We start from the raw sequence: 22,428 nt of genomic DNA on the forward strand, positions 1-22,428 counted from the left end.
TGACTAACTCTCCCTCCTGAAAAGTTTTGAATCTTTTATGCTTATCATCAGCATCCTTGTATTTAGCATTAGACTCCTCAAGTTTTTTTTTGACCTCATGATATAGTTGAGAAGCTTGCTCCAACAGATTATCAGCTTTGACATTGGAATTATGTAACTTAGGAAGTACAACCAAGTCCAATACATGATTAGGGACCTTTGAATAAACAATTTCAAATGGAGTTTTACCTGTGGATCTGTTTACTGAAGTGTTGAATGCATATTCCATATGAGGTAACAAAATATCCCATTGTATGTTGTTATCAATGCTTTTGGCTCTAATCAAATTTCCCAAAGAACGATTGACAACTTCAGTCTGTCCATCTGTTTGTGGATGTGAAGTAGTGCTGAACTGCAAACTAGTTCCCAAACGCATCCATAATGTCTTCCAAAAATAACTCAGAAATTTTGTATCTCTATCAGAAGTAACAGAAGTAATAGACTTAGGTATTCCATATAATCGAACTATTTCTCTGAAACATAAAGATGCAACATTTGAAGCATCAATATACTTTTTACAGGCTATAAAATGAGCCATCGTGGAGTATCTATCCACAACAACCATCACTGAATTATTTCCTATAGCTGTATGAGGTAAACTAAGAATAAAGTCCATGTTAATGTCCCCCCATGAAGCTTCTGGAATTGGTAAAGGTGTATAAAGGCCAGTGTTTTGAACAGTACCCTTAGCCTGTTGACAAACCATGCATCTCATAACATATTTTTGTACATCACGCTTACGTGAAGGCCAATAATAGAGCTCCTCCAAAAGTGCAATAGTTTTATCTCTACCAAAATGACCACCAAGTCCACTCACATGCAGTTCACGTATTAAATGAAGACGCAAAGAACCATTAGGAATGCAAAGACGATTACCTTTAAACAAGAATCCATCTTGAATGAGAAAATCATCAACCCCATGAGCTAAAGAGCTGCATTGTTCCCAAAGTGATTTAAAATCATTATCCTCAGCATAGATCTCTTTGATATAATAAAAGGCAAAACTCTCATTTCGAATAGTTGCTAAAAGATGTCGTCGTCTACTTAGAGCATTTGCAACTTGATTAAGCTTTCCACTTTTATGTTTGATAGAAAAAGTGTACTTGTTAATTGTAAACAACCATATATCATGCAAACGGTTAACCTTAGCTGAATTCTGGAGATATTTCAACGCATGATTATCAGTATTAATGACAAACTCTCAAAGAACCAAATAGGTCTGTCACTGTTTAAGAGCTTGTACAAGTGCAAGCAATTCCAATTCATAAGTAGACCACTTTTTATATGTCTCAGAATTCTTTTCACTATGGTAAGCAACTTGATGTCCTTCCTGAGATAAAACTGCTCCAATTCCAATAATAGAAGCATCACAGTCAACTTGAAAACGCTTGGAAAAATCATGCATTACAAAAATAGGAGCCGAACATAGTTTTTCTTTAAGAGTATTGAAACTTTTATCAGCTTCCTCAGTCCATATGAAATTTTCTTGTTTTAAACAATCAGTAAGAGGTGCATCAATGGTACTGAAATTTCAGGCGAAACATCTATAAAAAGAAGCTAATCCATGAAAACTTCTCACCTCTTTGATAGAAATAGGAACATGCTAATCCATAATAGCTTGAACTTTATAAGGATCCACATGAATACCCTTGGAAGAGGTTACATATCACAAGAAAGTAACTTCAAAGGACATAAATGTGCATTTCTTCAAATTCACAAACAAAGAATTGTCGAACAAAACTTTGAACACTTGAGAAAGATGACTGATATGCTCTTTTGCACTTCTACTGAAAATTAATACGTCATCAAAGTATACAATGACAAACTTACTCAGAAAGGGTTGTAAAACCTGATTCATGAGTCTCATAAAGATGCTAGGAGCATTAGACAAACCAAAAGGCATAACAAGTCATTCATATATACCTTCTCTCGTTTTGAAAGAAGTTTTCCATTCATCTCCCTCTCTTATTCTAATCTGATGATAACCACTCCGAAGATCAAGTTTAGTGAAAATAATAGACCCTGCTAAAAGATCAATCATATCCTCAATACGAGAAGTATGAAACCTATAAGGAATAGTGATACGGTTCAAAGTTATGCAATCTATACACATTCTCCATCCATTATCCTTTTTAGGTACCAGAAATGCAGGACAAGCACAAGGGCTATTACTAGGTCTAATTAATCCTTTAGTCAATAAGTCATTAACTTGACCTTGTAAAATGCCATGTTCAGTAGGACTTAACCTATAATGAGCTTGATTAGGTAAAAAAGCTTCAGGTATAAGATCAATGCAATGCTGAACATCTCTAAAAGGTGGTAAACTCACAGGTAATTCTTCAGGAAATAATTATGATATTTCGATACTAAAGGTTTTACCTGAGTAGGAATTGTTACCATGGGTTTGGTGTCTTCATGAGAACTCAAAGTGTGAGTTGAATGCAAAAAGCGAGAGATAGTATCCACCAAAGCTGTAGTCTTGCAATCACTTCGTTCTTTATTACTGAAGAAGACTTTGAAGGAAACGTAGTCACCCGTTTACCATCTTTGTAAAAAGTATAAGTATTCTCAAAACAGTTATGAACTGCTCTAACATCATACTGTCATGGTCTTCCAAGAAGAAGATGAGTTGCAGTCATATCGATAACATCACAGACAACAGATTCTTTATATCCAATAAAAGAGAACTCAATCACACACTGATAAGTAATACGTCGTGTTGAAGAACTATTCACCCAACCTACAGAATAAGGAGTAGGATGGGGGTAGTTGGTAATCCCATTTTCTCCACAACAATAAATGCAAAGTAATTGTCTACACTTCCACTGTCAATGATCATGTCACAAACTTTACCACCAATAAAACACTTGGTTTTGAAAATATTATGTCTTTGAGAATAACATGGTTCAATAAGCATGAGTGGACGAATCATCCCAACAAAGTGATCACCATAAGTTTCATTGATGCGTGTCGTAACCACAACAAATTAATTAATATTTTTCCACCTAATTAACAAGTAATATAGTGTAGTCAAGTTCGTTCCCACGAGGAGAAAGAGGTTGTAGTTGTTTAATTGTCACAAAAAGGGAGGGTTTTGGTTTTAAATTTTAAAAACAAAAGAAAGTAAATAAAGCAAAGTTTAAGTTGAAATCAATTGCAGAGATTAGATCAAGGAATCCTTCTTTTTTTCAAAACAATGATTCAAGTTATGTTCTTTTCCACTTTTTATTAGTCACGATTATCACCAACCGTAGGATAGCAGGTTCCCTTAGCTAACCCCAAAATCCCTTGTTTCACTGAATAACAGGTCCGCTTAGTTATCAGATTCCATTCAAAAGAACCACCTTGAGGTTCGCTTACAAGATGTAATTCCCCCGAATGCATTAAGATTTATGAATTTAGGTTTAGTACCAGTAGTTAGACTCAGTTCGCTTGGTCCACTTTCTAGAGTTGTTTTCACACACAATTGCTCCACAGAATCCCTCTGCAAGGTCTCGTATTTTCTGCTTATGTAAAAAGTCAAGAAACGATTACGTATTCCCTAACCTCTACTAGCTTTAGATTTATGAATTTAGGTTTAGTACCAGTAGTTAGACTCGGTTCGCTTGGTCCATTTTCTAGCGTTGTTTTCACACACGATTGCTCCACAAAATCCCTCTGCAAGGTCTCTTGTTTTCTTCTTATGTAAAAAGTCAAGAAACGATTACGTATTCCCTAACCTCTACTAGCTTTAGATTGAATAAAAAATCAATTCAGTTGGCCACCTAAACGATCTATCATTCAAGCATAAACATTCTTATTAGTAAAAACAAACGATAATCATGTGAAAAACTTCAAAGTAGGTTTAAAACAAAACTCAAATCATATGTTAAGAACTAGAAATTCATCCTCAATCAATAAGAAAATTATCTACTCATGTTTTTGAAGTTCACATAAATAATTAAAAGAATAAATTTGAAAAGCAAGCTAAAACTCAAGTGTTGTGTGTGTAAAGGTGTGAAAAAGTGTAAAAGTATGTAGAGAAAAGTAGAGAACTTCTCTATTTATAAGCTTCAATTTCCTTGCAATCCTCTTAGGAATAGAATCCCTTTCCCTGTATAGCTCAACTTCCAAATCCAAGTCTTTCTCAAAACTTCCATCTTCTCTTTCAAAATTCAAGCCTTCTTCATCCAATTCTCCAAGTCCAAGTCTTCATACCCATGAGAAAAACTCGCATAAAAATATGTACTTTTTAGGTCGCGGGAAAAATTCTGGTACCACCACCGGGAAATCACTGTCCGATCACTGAATATTCTTCTTTGTTGACGGAATATTCGTCACGGTGCCGTTTAAGTTAACTGTCAAACTAATGGTCATCTTCAGTCAACCGGGTAAAGGAAGAGAGAGACATCTCAGTCAGTTATCGAGTCAGCTGTCTAACTTGGATTAATCAGCTGAATTGGTTGGCTCAGATCGGTCACTGAGTTAACTCGCCTGTAAGAAAATTTAGGCAGAGTTCCGTCTATTCTCTGGGCCAATTACAGGCCGATCTTTTTTTCAATTCCTGCACATTTCCTAGGCATACATCCACCAAAATCAAATCCTTCATCTGCTACTTCTGCAATAGCAAGAACCCGTTTTTGTTCTCTTCTCTGTGTGTTGTCCATTCACTGCAACACTCAACAAAATTCCCTGATTTCTTTACTACGAGCTCAAACCCATTATTCTCTCGTATCCGAAATCTCACATGACAAAAGCCCATCTCATCACAGATCTCCTCATTCATCTAAGTCTCCACCAATAGAATCATCATAAACCCATTCAACAACAACCACCTTCATATTCCCAGTAATCTCCATAGCTTATTGAAATTCTGCTCAAACCCATTTATACATCTCAGATTCATCTTCTCTCACTGCTGTAACTCAGTTCAAACTAATATCAATTTCGTCACCAGAACCCCATCAGATTGTGTTGGAAATATATGTTTAAAACAAAAATGTATTTCCATTTATTATTTTTTATTAAAATTATTTTCAATAGTCTTAATCATCTTCATAAAAGCAATTTATTTTTTGTTATAAATTGCTTGACCGTTTCATTTTAAAGAGTAAATGATTCTTATTAAAGTATACAAAAGTTTTCATTAAATGTTTTTGAAACTCTTGAGAACAAAAACAGATTTTTTGGTTGGAAATGAAAAAAGAGTTTTCATTTTTAATGTTTTTGGAGAAATTAAAAGAGAGTTTTCATTTTAATGTTTTTTGGAGTTCTAAAGCTAAAATAAGAATTTTTTGAGAGAAAAAAAAACTAGTGTATGTTCATCATTTGTTTTCTACAAGTTTGATTCTGAGCAAGAATAGAAGTGTACAAGTATCACATACTCTCAAAGTGCAAGAGTGATTGTGAAAGAGATTTACTTGGCTGTTTTATCCTGGGGACGACACGACATGGAAGAACTGTTTGCACAATCTTGGGCAGAGCCGCGAAACGTCTTAAAGAGAGCGACCTGGTCGTGACTCAACCATAACATTTTTTTTGTTTGTTTGTTTGGTTTATGATTGTTTTGAAGGCTATCTTCAGTAATTGTTCCAACAATTTTAAGACGTTTATTCTGCCACAGAAATCAAAAGAGAACGATTGCTGAAACGCGATAAGTATCATTGTTTTATTTTGTTTTATAGAATTATAATCAGCATAATTTTTCTTTGACGATTGAAAATGATTCTTGAGATTTTAGGTAACCTGATACCTAGAGTTAATTTTATGTGATGGACTAGGATTGTAAAATGGATGATATCTTTTCATGAATTTTTAGCATAGAAAAATATTGTTGAACATACACGAACGTTTTTGACATGTTATAGAATTTTATGTGCATCTCTTTAACGAAAACGAATTGGGTCGTGAAATTTTAACCTAGTATATTAGACATCATGAGTATCCTCCTTGTAAAATTTCAAAATTATTGGAGCCTGAAAAGTATTTTTAAAGTATTTTAGAAAACTGCACAATGTATCTGAAAAATTCTGACGGGAAGAAATTTAATCTTGATTGTACGTTTTTCCTAATCTTTGTGTAGATAATTTGGATTTGTGTAAACTGAAATTTATAGATCAGGAACTAATCTTCCAAAACCAATTTGAAGTTTTTCTTTTGGATTTTTAGTTTGAGAAATGTAGTGATTTCAAAATCATTGTGTATGTTTGTTCAAAATATAAGACATGATAATTGAGATTAGAGAAATGTAATAAATTACATTAAAAAATTTGTTTGGATTTATTTATTTCTTCCTACTCTTGTTTTGGTAATGAAAAAGAAGATTATTGTTAGAAATCAAACTAATGCACCATATGTGCTTGATAATATGCTTAGTAAAAAGTTATAACTATATGTATGATGTTATAACTATATAACTTTGCATCGTTGTTTGAAACTGAAGAGAAACATGAAGTGCTATGTTTTATTTGATTTTCAAGTAATTATGTAGTGCGTACCTTAATTATTTTATGGTTTCAAATGCTCACATGTAAGTGGTTGTGACAGGTGAAAATTCACTTACTCGAGCAAGTTTTTATTTTCCAATGAAATAAAAATTGCGGGAGATCAATCGACGTGAGGGCAATGGGTTGCGGATTTCTTTGTCGGTGCGCAGAGAATGGACAATGGTTTATAACCAATTGAGCTTTAAAAGCAATTGAGGTATGTCTGGTGAACTATTTGTAGTTATTGTAATGATCAAAAATGACATTCTAAATTGAATAAATTGACTGTTTTATCTTAGAATAAATTTTAGGAAAACAAGATATTAAGAATTATTGTGTATGACAATAAACATGTGACTCATATAAGTTTGGAACTTATGAGATGGAATTTTATACGAACCCAAAACCGAAACAATTAGAAACCTAGTCAAAACTAATGTGAATATCAACTCTTACCAAGAAATGAACATAATATTGATTATGAATTATTTGCTATTCTTGCACGGCATTGTAAGGATATCAAATGTTATTAACAACGCTTTTCAAGCTAAGTTAATGTGAATTGTGGATACGGTGAGAGGTTGGTATATATTGGTGTTTTACACTATGTTTGTTTTGATAGGTTATGGTTCAAAAGTTGAACCAAATCATTTTGAAAGAAAGTGGTGTTGAGATATACTCACATCACTAGGATTTTCGGTATTGGTACGATCTCAAAGTTTACTTTGGGTAGAACAATCCTGTTAAAGATATTCATATTTCCGAAATGAGAAAGAATTCTAGTTTCCGCCTATCTTGTTATTAACAAGATTGAGATTAGAAATTTGTTGAATTTTATCATTGCACTACTACAAATGATAAATTATGGATAAAATGTTTGAATATAATATTACAATTTTATCATAACATGAACTAGATTTCGAATATTTGAAATACGAGATTTTGTCATGCTTTTTAAGAAATCAATGAGTTAGTGATGAATATGAGCATGTTATATTTTCTTATAAACTTGGTGAATTTTTTGAGTAACATGTATGTAATCTTACCTAACTCATAAAAGCATGTACACTTTCAAATCTTACACAAATTGCAATGATATTGGATGAAATAAAATATTTGAGAATTTTATAAAGATGCTTCGAGTAACTTGTCTTGATATCAAATATGAGTTTTGAGTAGTGAATTAGGTAATGTTGATTTGACAAAAATCGTTGAATTTTTATTCTCTATATTGTGCAAAACATTTTGGGTTTAGATCATTGGTTCATTAGTTTTTCACAATTTTTGTGATCTTTGGATATTGTTTTGAAATTCTTGTTTGAGTAAAAAAAAATAGTGGGGGTTCCATACCCTATGTTTTACCAACTTTGATTTAAATTAGAGGAACCAGAAATAATGATGGTGACAAGTAATTCACTAAGAATGAACCTAGAAAAGCATATTTATAGTGAGACTAAAATGTAGTCATGGATATTTTGTTGCTTTTAATTTGAAAGAGAACTTCTAATAGAGATGAACTTTGTTCTTCAAAAATTTAATCTTTGGAAGAATAAATTCATGAGCCTATTGTTTTTTGACAAGCAAACAGAAAGTATTGACACTTGCATTGATGTCGCTAAATTAACGTACATGCTTGTTTTGTTGATGTTTTTTCTACGATATATGATTTTCCATAGTCATAAGTAAAAATATATACCTTTATTTAAGTTAAAGATGAGAATTTATGTAAACTAAGCATGGAAAACTGGATAGTTTCTACAATAAAAGAAATCATATAAGTTAGATAAGTTATCCCGAATTTGAAAAATACTTAGATACCCAAATCGCGTCAAACTCAAGTTCTGTATGGACATCTTCTAAACGTTGCAGATTAAATCTATATGATTTCTCTTTAATATACTCCATGATTTCTTTACTTCAATCTATTTGATTTTTTTACTTCAATCTATATGATTTTTTGCTTCTTCTCCTACCTCTTTTAATCTTTGTTTTTTAATCTCAGTTCTTTTCATGACCATTATAGTTTCTCTAGTTTTTCATTGCGTGTTCTGACCCTTTGATCAAAACAATTTCTTTAATTTTCTGTTTTGTTTAAATATTATAATGAATACTTAATTTTGTTTTGCAGGTCCTCATCCTTTTGAACATGGGGGAGCATCCATTTTTGGACATGGATTGTTCTTTTCTTCTCACAGACTTTATCGTATCAATCAAAAGAAGTATGCACATCGTCTTTTTCAACAGTTTTGCAGCCCGTCATTCTCATGATGGAGTCCTACAGTATGTACCAGTATTTCGAAGGAAATCATTTTTATGTTTCCTATATCTCTATTCAGCATTACAAGCATCAAGTTGGAATCTCAGAAGTTCCGATCTGAGTCAAGTTTCTCAATTGTCACGAGCCAAAAAAATTTCAAATTTTGAAACCCCTAGATTGGCGGCATTGCAGTTACAGAACAACTATTGCGCAAGAAAATTTATATCCATTCAATGTGGTTTTTGACCCTTATCAACTTACCAAAGCGAATCTTCAGCAATTTGAGTCAACACTATTATCCTTCAATGCCAAATATTCAAAAATCTCCATTACAGTTATAAACTACCCAAACTTAAAAGATTATCCATATTTTCTTCTAACTATTTATGGTTACCCAGCTGCTACAATTACTGTTTATAGCTAAAAAAGGAGGATATTCAGTTTTCACATCTTTCTGGAAAAGTTTTTGCAGAATTCTCAAGATTTAACAATGACTTCTTCTTCAAAAAACCCTGTATCTACTATCACAAACCAGCTTCAAAAAGCCAACATCAGAGACATCTCTGCCATGAAAATAAGACGCGCAGTTGGTTCTGTAAAAGCTTTATCAGTAGCAAAAGAAGTAAGAGGCCATTCTTTGATCGACAAATTGTTCAATGAAGACCAAATGGAAACAGACACGGTGAGGCAAGAACTTAAGAGTCTTTGAAAGCCATATAAATTCAGAGAGATCCGAGCCTTGGATATAAATATCTTCCTCTTCAAATTCCCAACTGAGGAACTGATGCAGGCGATCCTGAAGAGAATCCCATGGAATGTTTGCAAGTCTTATATGCTTTTTGCGGATGATTGTATTTTGTTCTATAAAGCGAATGATACTCAGGTCAATAATCTCCTCCAAGTGATTCATCAATTCTCTCAATGTTCCGGGAAGCTGATTAATTTTAATAAATCAGCAGTTTTCTTCAGCTCCAATCTTGATCCTGAGACTTGTCAGAATATCAGTGGTACACTACAAGTTAGATCTCTCAACATTTTAGATGAGAAATATCTTGGACTGCCATTTTTTGTGGGTAGAAAAAAACGTATCCCTTTCTCTATTATCTGTGATAAGATGGATCACAGGTTCTCTAACTGGAACGAAAGCAATATGTCAAAAGCCGCTCGTTCAGTGATGATTAAGAATGGGTCTAACGCAATTCCCATTCACCACATGACAAGTTCCAAACTGCCTGATGTTACTATCAAGCAAATGAGTTCAAAGCAACAACAATTTTGGAGGAATAAAAAATCGTGCAAAGGTAACTACATTATCACATGGAGAAGAACTTAGAAGTCGAAAGAAGAAGGCGGGTTAGGTTTTCGAGATATGCACATCTTCAACAAAGCCCTACTAGCAAAATCTGCTTGGAAGCTTGCTTCAGACACAGATTCTATGATGGTAAAATCCCTACAGGCTAAATACTTCGTAGATGGTGATCTATTCAATCTTAAGAAAAAAAACAAACACCACCTAGTCTTGGAGAAGTATGATTTATGAGTTAGATTTTGTTCAAAATAATAGTTGTTGGTGGCTGGGAAATGGCAAGAAGATACAGATTTGGAAACATAGATGGATCCAATACTTTATGAAACCTCCAATCCCAAAGCAAGGTTGCAAAATTCATCTGCAATATACCTTTGTTCATCAACTCTTTAATCAAGATAACAAGACCTGGAACATTAATCTTCTGCGGGAGTTATTCGATCTAAACACAGTCAATATCATTTCTGGTATTCAGATCCACTATACTCAAGAGGATAGGCTTGTCTGGCTGCTTGAGAAAAATGGGAGTTTTTCTGTTAAATCAGCTTATAGGCAGATGTATGCTGAGAAACACCATTCTGAATCAGTAGGGCCAAGAATGATTAAGATCTACAAGACATTGTGGAAAGAAGTTCTTATGGAAAGCAGTTTCTGTACTCCTTCCTACAAGAGACGTTTTAAGCATGAAAGTACCTGGAATTGTAGATGTTTGTCCTTTATGTGAGCAAGAACATGAAACCCCAGCACATGTCCTAATGGAGTGTAACTTAGCAAGAGCAGTTTGGTTCTCAATCACTGGTTGGACCTCAACAGGATCTGTCTCTTTTTCAGATTGGGTTAAGAGCTGGTTTGATGATCTCCACGAGAAGAAGATCTCAGTAGATGAAATGTGCAGAAGAGCTATCATTGCGTGGTGCTTATGGACAAGCCAATGTGATAAAGCTTTTCAAAACATTAACCCTAGCCCTGAAAGAATCATCTTGAAAAGTCGCAGCTTCATCAATGATCATCTAACTCAAAAAATTGTGACACTTAATACTTCCAGTAGAGTTAGTCGAAATAATGCTCACTGGTCAGCCCCACCTTTAAATATTGTTACTATTAATTGTGATGGCTCTTTTCTAGACATTACAAAGACTGGAGGAATTGGACTGCAAGGTATATCTATCTGACAAGATGTGGAGATACTGCACAAGTAAAATGTACGGGTTTATGGGAAGCAGTCAACTGGGATGAAAGTTTAAAGCTGGAGAGAGTGCATTTCGAACATGATGCAAAGACGATTGTGGAAGCAGTTAACAAAAATGCTTCAATCGATTGGAGACTTCTAAATATGATTAAGGATATTCAAGTTTTATTTCTTAGAAATAGCTTTTGGAAGTGTTCTTATATTCCAAAAGAAAGTAATAAGGTAGCTGACATTCTCTCTAGATTATCTAGGGAGAATACTTTTTCTGTTTCCTGGACAAATTTCTCACCAGCTGAGATTAGAGCTCAGCTTAGTGAGGATAGATCTCATGTACTGATATAGTTTTCATCTATAATTCAAGTTCTTTTGCTTCAAAAAAAAAGTTAGATAAGTTATCATTTATATTCTGAAGAAAAAAACTTTAAAATAATTTATAAAATAAAAATTGTTTTTCTTGATTCATTTGAATGATTTCAGAATTAGTGAAAGTGAAATGCACAATACTCTTTGTTTAATATGCATAAGTGATTTGTTGAATTTTTGTTCTAACTTAACGGATGAAAATGAAATTGAGAACATGCTTAGTTTACTATTTCACATGAAAGACTTGAGTGAAGATGTGTATGTTTTTGAAATGAATTTTTTCTTTCTTTGAATCTATTTCATTTTAATGGAAATAGAATTTTTAAAAGAGGTAGAAATGTATATAGTATGACTGTAAATTAGTTTTCACTCATTTGGTTTAGTGCGAATGCTTTTGAGATTGTGTGTGATTGCACCAGATATGAGTATGGTAGCTTAGTATGCTTATTTGCTACGTGATTGACTGTATATAAGAAATTTTCTATAGTGGGGGTTTAATATATTACTTCCGTAGTGGGGGTTTTTATATTCAGATTTACCAATCCTAGTATGGAAAATTGCTAAAATTTTGAGAAGGTTATGAGGTATTTCAAACACATCTTACACGTAGAAATACATTATCTAAAATTTTACAGAAATCCTTTATGGATATTGTGAAACTGATTGGAAATAATTTCAGATGAATCCTTTACGGGATGGAATGATTCATTCCTCTACTAGATAGAGGAAGAACAGACATATTAATCCAATGTGATAGTACTGCGGCTACTGCAAGAGTTGAGAACCGTTAATTACAACAATAGAGTCGACATATAAGGTGATAGAAAGAATTTTTGATGCTATTAGAAATGGTTTATACATGGTCTGAAATAAGTTATCGTTGATCCTTTGACGAAAGGATTGATAAGAAGGTGTTGATGCCCATTGAGAATTGAGTCATTTGTGATGGATACCCACCTAGAAATAGGTTCAAAGGGAATAACGATTCACAAATGGTATGAACATAGTTGTTCATGATGGACACCCAACCTATAACTCAAGATTCCAGAAGTAGGTTCAAAAGGTAATCCCTACTTATGAATGGAGAACCCAAAATGTAGGTTAAAATGGGACTACGTCATGGATAATATATGTAAGCACATAATCATGTCTTAGATAATTCATCCCACGACATGATATCCTGAAGCGAGTTGATTAAGGTTGAGTTTTTATTTTTAAAAACTCTTAATGATGTTTATATCTCTATTTAGAGTGGTGTGCTTAGATAAAGGATCACTCTTGATAAACTCACCTATATGGATGTGAAAGTGTGGCCGATTTCTATGAGAATATGGACAGTTCTCTATATCATTCATTAAACCGGGATTCAAGCACAGGGCCGTAATGTGATGGCTTTAGACTTTACACTAGTATAGTTGTGTGTGTTCAACAATCTTTTTATCTCCTAGAATTCAAATACTTATGTTCACTCTATAGTTAGATTTTGAGAGAGTCTAGCACTATATAAAGGTTCAAAATCGGAACATACCTTTGCTTATGCACATCACTATATAGATCTTGTTCAATGTTTTAAAAATATAAGTGGGGGATTGTTGGAAATATATGTTTAAAACAAAAATGTATTTCCATTTATTACTTTTTATTAAAATTATTTTTAATAGTCTTAATGATCTTCATAAAAGCAATTTATTTTTTTGTTATAAATTGCTTGACCGTTTCATTTTAAAGAGTAAATGATTCTTATTAAAGTATACAAAAGTTTTCATTAAATGTTTTTGAAACTCTTGAGAACAAAAACAGATTTTTTGGTTGGAAATGAAAAAAGATTTTTCATTTTTAATTTTTTTGGAGAAATGAAAAGAGAGTTTTCATTTTGATGTTTTTTGGAGTTCTAAAGCTAAAATAAGAATTTTTTGAGAGAAAAAAAACTAGTGTGTGTTCATCATTTGTTTTCTGCAAGTTTGATTCTGAGCAAGAATAGAAGTCTACAAGTATCACATACTCTCAAAGTGCAAGAGTGATTGTGAAAAATATTTACTCGGCTGTTTTATCCTAGGGATGACGCGACATGGAAGAACTGTTTGCACAATCTTGGGCAGAGCCGCGAAACGTCTTAAAGAGAGCGACCTGGTCGTGACTCAGCCATAACATTTTTTTGTTTGTTTGTTTGTTTGGTTTACGATTGTTTTGCAGGCTATTTTCAGCAATTGTTCCAACAGATTGAGCTTAATAACTCCACAGAGTTCTTCCCCGAATCAAACTAAATCCCATGAATATCAGTGTCGTTCTTCTCTGCTCACATCAAAAACATTGATCGATCTCATAATTTAACACATATCCCATAATTTCTTCACTGTTTCTCGATTTCATCATCTCAATCTTTCGATTTAACAGTTGCAGCTTCATCTCTTCATGTCTAATGAATTCGAACAGCGTCTCTCTGCTCTATCCCTTTTCAATTTCTCGATTTCTCTCGGTAATGACTACGACGGCTGCTGATTTTTATCCTTCTTTATTTCAGGGAAGTGTAATGATTGAGAGAAGTAAATCTCTCGGTTTAAGGTTGGATTGTTTGGGTGGATGGTTACACACCAGGGATAGGAACCACCCCACTCATTAGATAAGGGTCATCGTGATTGGAAACCCCTTAACCACAACTGACCTGTTTTTAATATTCCTCCACATATAGTTGCCCCTTAATCTTGGCTCAGCTCCCAATAGTATCTGCCTTTGCAATGACAATTTTGCCCTTCTTTCTCAATTTTGGATGATTTCTTCTTCTTTTCTTCCGCATGACTCCAAAGTACCCAGCAACTCAAAAACACACGTAAAATACATAATTTACAAGAAAAATAACAAAGAACGCATAACCAATAAATATTAAATCGAGGTGTATTCTACACCTATCATTCATGTAATTCAATATTCTCAACTTCTTCTCCTTCATCATCATCAAAAACTTCAGTATCCTTTGACTCACTATGTATCGGATTATCTCCAATGAAACCATTAAAGCGACGACAGTCAGATGAAGAATGACCAGGTTGGTTACATTTATTGCATTTATCTCCAAGAAATTTTGAATAAATGTTAGGAGCCCTATTGTGATGTGGAAATTGTTTTTGCATTCTATTGGAGAATCTGGTACTTGCTGGTTTAGTTTGTTGTTGTTGAATAGATTGGGGTTCAACAGGTGATGGTAAAATAGGTGAAGTGTTTTTAGTTGAAGTTGGCTGGGCAAAAGAAAAACTTACAAGTTGCTGTTGTGGTTGATAAGATGGTCCATAACTGACTTCATGTGGATCAACAACGACTATTGATCCCCATTCACCTTGATTACCATAAGAAGAATTATATGGTCTGGCAGCTTTATAATAGTTCTGATAACGAGCTTTTCGCGGGGTTGCTTCTCTGGAAGTATTAAGTATACGCCTTTCGACTTTAATTTCTTGTTGGATAGCTTCAACCATAGTATACACAGATTGTGCCATCCCTTGCTGAATTAAGCTATTTAGTCCGTCTACAAAACATGCAACTAATTGTTCTTCAGACTCATTCAACTGGTTACGTGCAATCAAGCTGTAAAATTTATCTACATATTCTCCACAAGCCTAGCTCCTTGTCGACGATGTTGAAGTTTGATAAACAGTTGCTGCATATAATCTCTAGGTAAAAACTTATCTCTTAATAAGTCTCTCATTCTTTTCCAAGTACGTATTGGAGGCTTTTTAATGTTACGTCGATCATCACAGTTTTTATCCCCCCAAGCTGCAGCTCTACCTTTTAGTTTATATGCAACCAGCTTAACCTTAGAAGAATCAGGTACCTCCATGAAATTAAAAAAAGATTCTACTTCATAAAACCAATCCAACAATTCTTCTATTTGTAAACCACCATGAAAGTTGGGAATATCATCTTTCAATTTATATTCTGGCAAAGTTCCATAAGGATATATGCAAGATTTTAACTTTTTTCATCTTCCCATCTTTGTACTAGCTCGTCTTCAAGCTTTTCCTCGTCTTCCTCACTGGGGATATTCACAGTTGTAGGATTCTTATAAGGGTTGTTAAGAAAGCTCTCAAATTGTTTTGTGAATTTAAGAAATTGAGAAATTTCCTCAGGGACATAAGTATTCTGAACAAAAGAATTTTTTACCTTTTTTACTTCATCGTCTTTAGTTTCTTCTGATTTCTTTTCTTCAGTATTGATGACCTTTTCATCTATTAAATTTGGTAGATGATGAGTGCCAAATAATGTATATATTTATCCCTTTTTGTTGGCATTTAACTCATCTTTTGTGCATTAATTCTACATTTTATCCCATATTCTGTATTTTCATTGTTTTCAAGAATAAATATTTTTATTAATTAATTTTGCATTTTTAGGTAATAAATAAAGTCTGGATGACTTGCGGAGCAAAAAGAGCAGAAAAGCAGTGAAAAGCCAGGAGGAATTACGCAAGGAAGCCGCAAAGAATGGAGCGCACGTCCAAAAAGCTGGAAATGGGCTCAAGAAGAAGAAAGTTGTTCTTAAAGAAGAAGTGGGCTCAAGGTTTTCCAAGCCCAAACTCATTTCCCAAACCCATATTCTATACCCAAAAGCCTAAAACCCAAATCCATACCCGCTTGCGTCTTCAGCCGTCAGATCAGTTCTCAGAAGCATCCGACGGTCGCTCCCTTGCTGTGCATCGAAGTTTGATATCTCCGCCTTACACTACAGTACCTAACTCCATCAAGTACCGTTCGTTTCGTTGTATCTCTTCATCCGACGGTCGCTCATCGCCTGCCTCCGCATCGCCGTCAGATCCACCTACCATCTTCCCATCCATCGGTCCAGCTTCGCGAAACATCAAAATCCTCTACACCTGCTCAACACCCTAGTACCCGAACCCTACACCCATTAGCCAAACACACCCTTCTCCCAAATCCATCGAATCCATCTTCTTCCCCTCTCCTGCAACAGTGACCCTTCCCCCAAATCACTCCACCATCCTTTCCCCAAATCATTTAACCATCACCATAACCTCCACCATCACCCGACAGAACAAACCCCCAAACAATCCCCCTAAACCTAGCTGTTTTATCCTCTCTCACCAACTGTCCTAGGTGAGGTTGATAAAACATCTCGATTTAGGGAAATTAATGGTAGCAGAAGATTCAGGAGGGAGCATAAGGACGATTCAAAGCATGGGTGCTCGATTTCAAGGCTCAATTTTCAACAAATTAGGTAACCCTAATTTCTGATTTTTGGGAAAAGGGGGAAGAACCCTAATTTTAATCTGTGGGTATAAATATGTACTGTTGGGTTGTGTTATAAACTATCTCTGGGCTAGCCAGTGAACAATTTATTGAATCAATTCTCATTTTTTTCAATTTCTGTCTTAGCAACAGTTGATAGTGTGTATGTGTGTATCCTGTTTATCTGTTGCATTTGAATTCAGTTTGTTGTATGAATGCTTTAGTTATACTCATGTTTAGCATGAGCTAAATAGCATCAGGCCAAGGCTCAGCTGAAGCCTTGTGCACTGTCAAGTGACTAGAAGCTAGGATAGTTACTTCCATGCTCTGTTTTGCTTGAGCAAATGGGAGATACCAATGCACATAGTGCCTGTGATTGGCTGTGCTGTCAAAAGACAGCCAATGCTAGGGGCAGACTATTGAGCAATTTAGTATTCTTCTATTTCTAGATGTATGCATAGGATCAAACTCAACCTAGAAACATGTCATTTGATTAGGACACAAGGTGGATCCTAAGCCTTGGCTTACCCACCAATTCCTTCTCAGTCACTTACATTTTCAGTTCTGTGTGCTTTCAATTCAGTTATTTTCCTTGCCTGTTTTTCTTGTTTAAATTCCTGAAATTTGTAGCTGTTGTGCACTGAAATCAGTGCACAATCCTCACCTTGCCCTTGGCTTCCAAGCCTTGGTTCTTGTCTGTTTTCCTTGCTGCTGTGGTTCTTTACTAGGTTCTTTCCTTGCTGCTGTGGTTCTTGTCTGTATGCCATATTGCTTTGCCTTGTTTTACATCATTTGCTAGCTTAGGTTTCTCTTGTATGCTCCCACTCCCTGTGGACTGACCCCCTGCTTACCTTCTATATCATAACTTGGCTTTGTATACTTGCAAGCTTTTGTGTGTCTTTGCTTGTCACACCAAGTTTTTGGCGCCGCTGCCGGGGATTGGTGCTGTGTTTTTCTTGTTGTTTTATTAGCTATTTTTGCATTTCACTGCATAGCATTTGCATCTGCATCTGCTTCACTTCATTTGATGTTGGACCTGCTGTTCTGAACCTGTTTTTCCTCTGCTGGGACGCCACCAAGGAAAAGAACCAAAGCCCAACTGGGTTTTTGCAACAATATCAGAGCAGCTGGGCTGTGCTTAAAAGGTAACCCATTTAAGAGAACCCGAATTGTGGGCTTCCAATTTTTAATTGTGGGCTTGTAATATTAAAGCCAATTTTTGGGTTTTTTATTTTCTGTTGGGTTTGTAATTAATTTTTGTGGGCTTGTTTGTTTAATTTGTGGGCTTGTTTAAATTCTTTCATTGGACTTGTATTTTGGACTCTGGGTTTAAACCCAGCTGAGCTTGTAACCGATTGTGGGCTTGTTTCCACTCAAGAGTGGACCTCGAAACCAAAGTTTTAAAACAAACATCGGGCCTTAACCAACTGGGCCAAATTAAACTTTCAAAATTAAAACTTAGTGTTTCGTGGGCCGCAGCCTTCCTCCCATTCCATTAGAGGACCAACAGTGGGCTTGCTCCCAATTTCAAAAACCAAAAATTTCTCCCATAAAAACCAAAGTTTTCCAAATGTTTCCCTAAAAAACCAAAAATTTTCTTTTTCCCATCAAAGCCAAATGTCTCCCGACAAAACCAAATTTTTCCCAAAAAGTCCAATCCCATTAAAAACCAAATTTTCTTGTAGATAATGTGTTAGTTAAATTTCCTTTTGTATATATTTTGTGCTCATCCATTGTGACTCCGAATATGTTGGAGTTTTGCCTTGGATAACGGAGTTTTAATTCTGCTTTCGCCGAAATCGGGTATTCTCTCTCCTTTTACTCTACTCAGCATGTCCCTTTCCATATGTTGCATTTTAATTCTTTCCATATTTTGAAACATTGAGGACAATGTTTAGTTTAGGTTTGGGGGTATAGAGTAGATACCATGATAATATGCTATAATTGAAAACAAGAACTCCTTCTTTTTGAAAAAAAAAAATGAATGAAAAATGAAAATAAAAAATAAAAAATTGAAAAAACAAAACATAAAAATCGAGCTCATTTACCTTGAAATGTTGACTCTTGTGCAAATATGTAATTATTAGGAGTCTTAGTCTAGATATTTAGGCACCCTGATTCTAGCACAATTCACATAGTGATAAGAAATTTGCACGCGCACGATCTACCAATACATGTATAGCCTCGATCTTCAAGGTGTTTGATAGGAAGTCACGATTTCCAATCACTTTAGAATACTGAACGAAACTTGACTAGCTTGTTCTTTGGTTGGTTGGGATAGAAGGTGGAGGTTACATTAAGAAAGACAACCATCGAATTTAACTGGGTGCATCAAAAAGGGCTACCTCTTGCAAAGTGTCATGTAATCTTTTGTTTCCTTTTGTATATGTATCAAAAGTGTTTCTTTATTCAAAAAAATAAATAAATAAATAAATAAAAAAATCAAGTATTTATCAATTCCATTCTCTCTTGTTCCAAAAATAAAAGAGAGTAGTCAATGTAAATAAGAGTCATGTAAAGAGTCATTTTGTTGTTTCATTGTAATAAGCAAGGAAGGGTGTATGCCATTGATGTACAACGCGAGTAATTGTGAAATTCCTCCAACTCATTCACAATTCTCGTAAAGTCCGGACAGCTAGCTAGATTTCGACCTTGGTTCTTAGCCTGAGAAACTATCTCTTGGTGATTAGTAGTCATAACTTCAGATCTTTCTTTACACATGTGTAGATACACTTTACACTCTTATCACATGTCTTTTTTTGTTATCAGTGCTAGGATTGTGCCTTAGATAGCTAGATTGACATCTCCATTTTGCTGTGAGCTTAAACTGTCTTGCACATGTCACATTTGATGGAATATGAGCTTATATTTTGACCTAGAACTTTGTAGGTACGTTCTAAGCAAACCTTCACGAGACTTCAACTCGTCCACTAGGGACACTTAGTGGTTTAAAAGGCTTAGTGCATACGCTAAATGCATTCGAGAGACCAGCGACAGTGGTATAGGTAGGATTTCCTTCGTTTTGTTTTACTTGAGGACAAGTAAAATTCAGGTTTGGGGGTATTTGATGAGTGCCAAATATTGTATATATTTATCCCTTTTTGTTGGCATTTAACTCATCTTTTGCGCAGTAATTCTACATTTTATCCCATATTCTGTATTTTCATTGTTTTCAAGAATAAATATTTTTCTTACTTAATTTTGCATTTTTAGGTTGTAAATAAAGTTTGGATGAATTGCGGAACGAAAAGAGCAGAAAAGTAGTGAAAAGCCGGGAGGAATTACACAAGGAAGCCGCGAAGAATGGTGCGCATAAGCCCAAAAGACTAGAAATGGGCTCAAGAAGAAGAAAGTTGTTCTTAAAGAAGAAGTGGGCTCAAGGTTTTCCAAGCCCAAACTCATTTCCCAAACCCATATTCTATACCCAAAAGCCTAAAACCCAAATCCATACCCGCTTGCGTCTTCAGCCGTCAGATCAGTTCTCAGAAGCATCCGACGGTCGCTCCCTTGATGTGCATCGAAGTTTGATATCTCCGCCTTACACTACAGTACCTAACTCCATCAAGTACCGTTCGTTTCGTTGTATCTCTTCATCCGACGGTCGCTCATCGCCTGCCTCCGCATCGCCGTCAGATCCACCTACCATCTTCCCATCCATCGGTCCAGCTTCGCGAAACATCAAAATCCTCTACACCTGCTCAACACCCTAGTACCTAATACCTATACCCATTGCCAAACACACCCTTCCTCAAACCCCATCGACACCATCTTTCCCCCCCTCTCTGCAACAGTACCACCATGTCCGTCTCCATCACCACCATCTTCTCCCCAAATCACTCCACCATCTACGCCACCAAATCACTCTACTCTACCTATAACCAAAAACCCATCATCACTATCACGTTTTACCTCTTTTTCATCAACTAATCTCCTCAATTTCTCATCTCTCATCACTGAAACCCTAGGTGAGAAATTGAAGATATAAGTTGATGTTAGAGCAGCAATTGGAGCAGGAGATGAACGAGAAGAAGTAATTGGAGAGTGGGTCGACGAGATGGAGTGAGTATCTCATCAAAATTAGGTAAACCAAATTTACCTAATTTTCTGTTTTTGGGGAAAAGGGGCTGTGAACCCTAAACTGATAATGGGGGGGTATAAATTGGTATTATGTGGTGTGTGTGAAGGACACGGTGTATCTCTCTGGACTAGCCAGTAGAAACTTGAAACAAAATTTATGCAATTCAAAATTTCAGTCTTCTTATGCAGTTACAGTTGATTGTTGTGTGTATGTTATGTTTGAATTATTTTGCATGATGAATGCTTGTGTTTGTAACATGTTGAGTATGAGCTAATTAGCAACAAGCTAAGGCTGTGATGAAGCCTTGGTGCACTGTCAAGTGGTAAATTGCTAGGATAGGATGCCATATGCTTGTTTATCTTGTGCATTGGGAAGAAAGCAGTGCTATGATTGCTTGTGATTGATTGTGCTGTCAAAAGACAGTCAATACTAGGGGTATTTCTGTTAGCAAGCTGTTTTTCTTTCCTTTCTATTGTATGCATTGGACTCAACTCAACCTAGGAATATGCTATCTGATTAGGACACCAGGTGGAATCTAAGCCTTAGCTTAGCCACAATTCCTTTTCTTTTTTCAGCCACTCAAGTTCAGTTCTGTGTGCTTTCAGTTCAGTTTATTTTCTTGCCTTTTTTTTCTTGCATTTTGAAGCCTTTTGTGCACTGAAGTCAGTGCACAAACTCACCTCTGCCCTTGGCTTCCAAGCCTTGGTTCTTAGCTGCTCTACCTTGCTGTTTTCTTAGCTGTTTTCTTTGCTTTACCCCTTGGCTTCCAAGCCTTGGTTCTTAGCTGCTCTACCTTGCTGTTTTCTTAGCTGTTTTCTTTGCTTTACCTTGCAGCCTTGGTTCATGCCATTTGCCTTCTTTGTTTCACTGCCACTATAACATTGTGAAATTGTATCTTGTTTTACATCATTTGCTAGCTTAGGAAAACTTCTTGTATGCTCCCACTCCCTGTGGACTTTCCCCTGCTTTCCTTCTATTCTATAAACTTGACCTTGTATACTTGCAAGCTTCTGTGTGTCTTTGCCTGTCACACCAGTAGACCTTCTGCATCTAAACCCGTGTGTTTTAATAATTTGATAAGATAGTGTTCATGTGATTCGAATTTTTTAATAACTTCCCTATCACAGATTTTTCTATCTTCTTTGAAAAATATTTTTCTTATCTTGTGACGATATTTGTTTCTAGTTCAGCAAGGTCTGCCTTGGTAAGATCTGTCATTGAAAACGAAGGGTGGGGTTTTGAGTTGCGGAAGCTGTTTTCAAGGATCTATTTCTAGATAAAAATCTAAAAAAGTGGTAACTAATACCAACTAGTGTAGTACGTTTAAGAAGAAAGCAATTCAGAGAGTGCAGGTGATGAGAAGGGAAGAAAATGATGAGAAAACAAAAGAATATTAGGGTTTAAAGATGAGAAGGATATAAAGCTTTGAAAAGAGTTGTTTTAAGTAATCTTGATAATAATAATTGTATCTTACAAGAACGAAATAAGCATGTTT

This window comes from Papaver somniferum, chromosome 9 (genome assembly GCF_003573695.1).
Source record: "Papaver somniferum cultivar HN1 chromosome 9, ASM357369v1, whole genome shotgun sequence".
Lineage (NCBI taxonomy): Eukaryota > Viridiplantae > Streptophyta > Magnoliopsida > Ranunculales > Papaveraceae > Papaver > Papaver somniferum.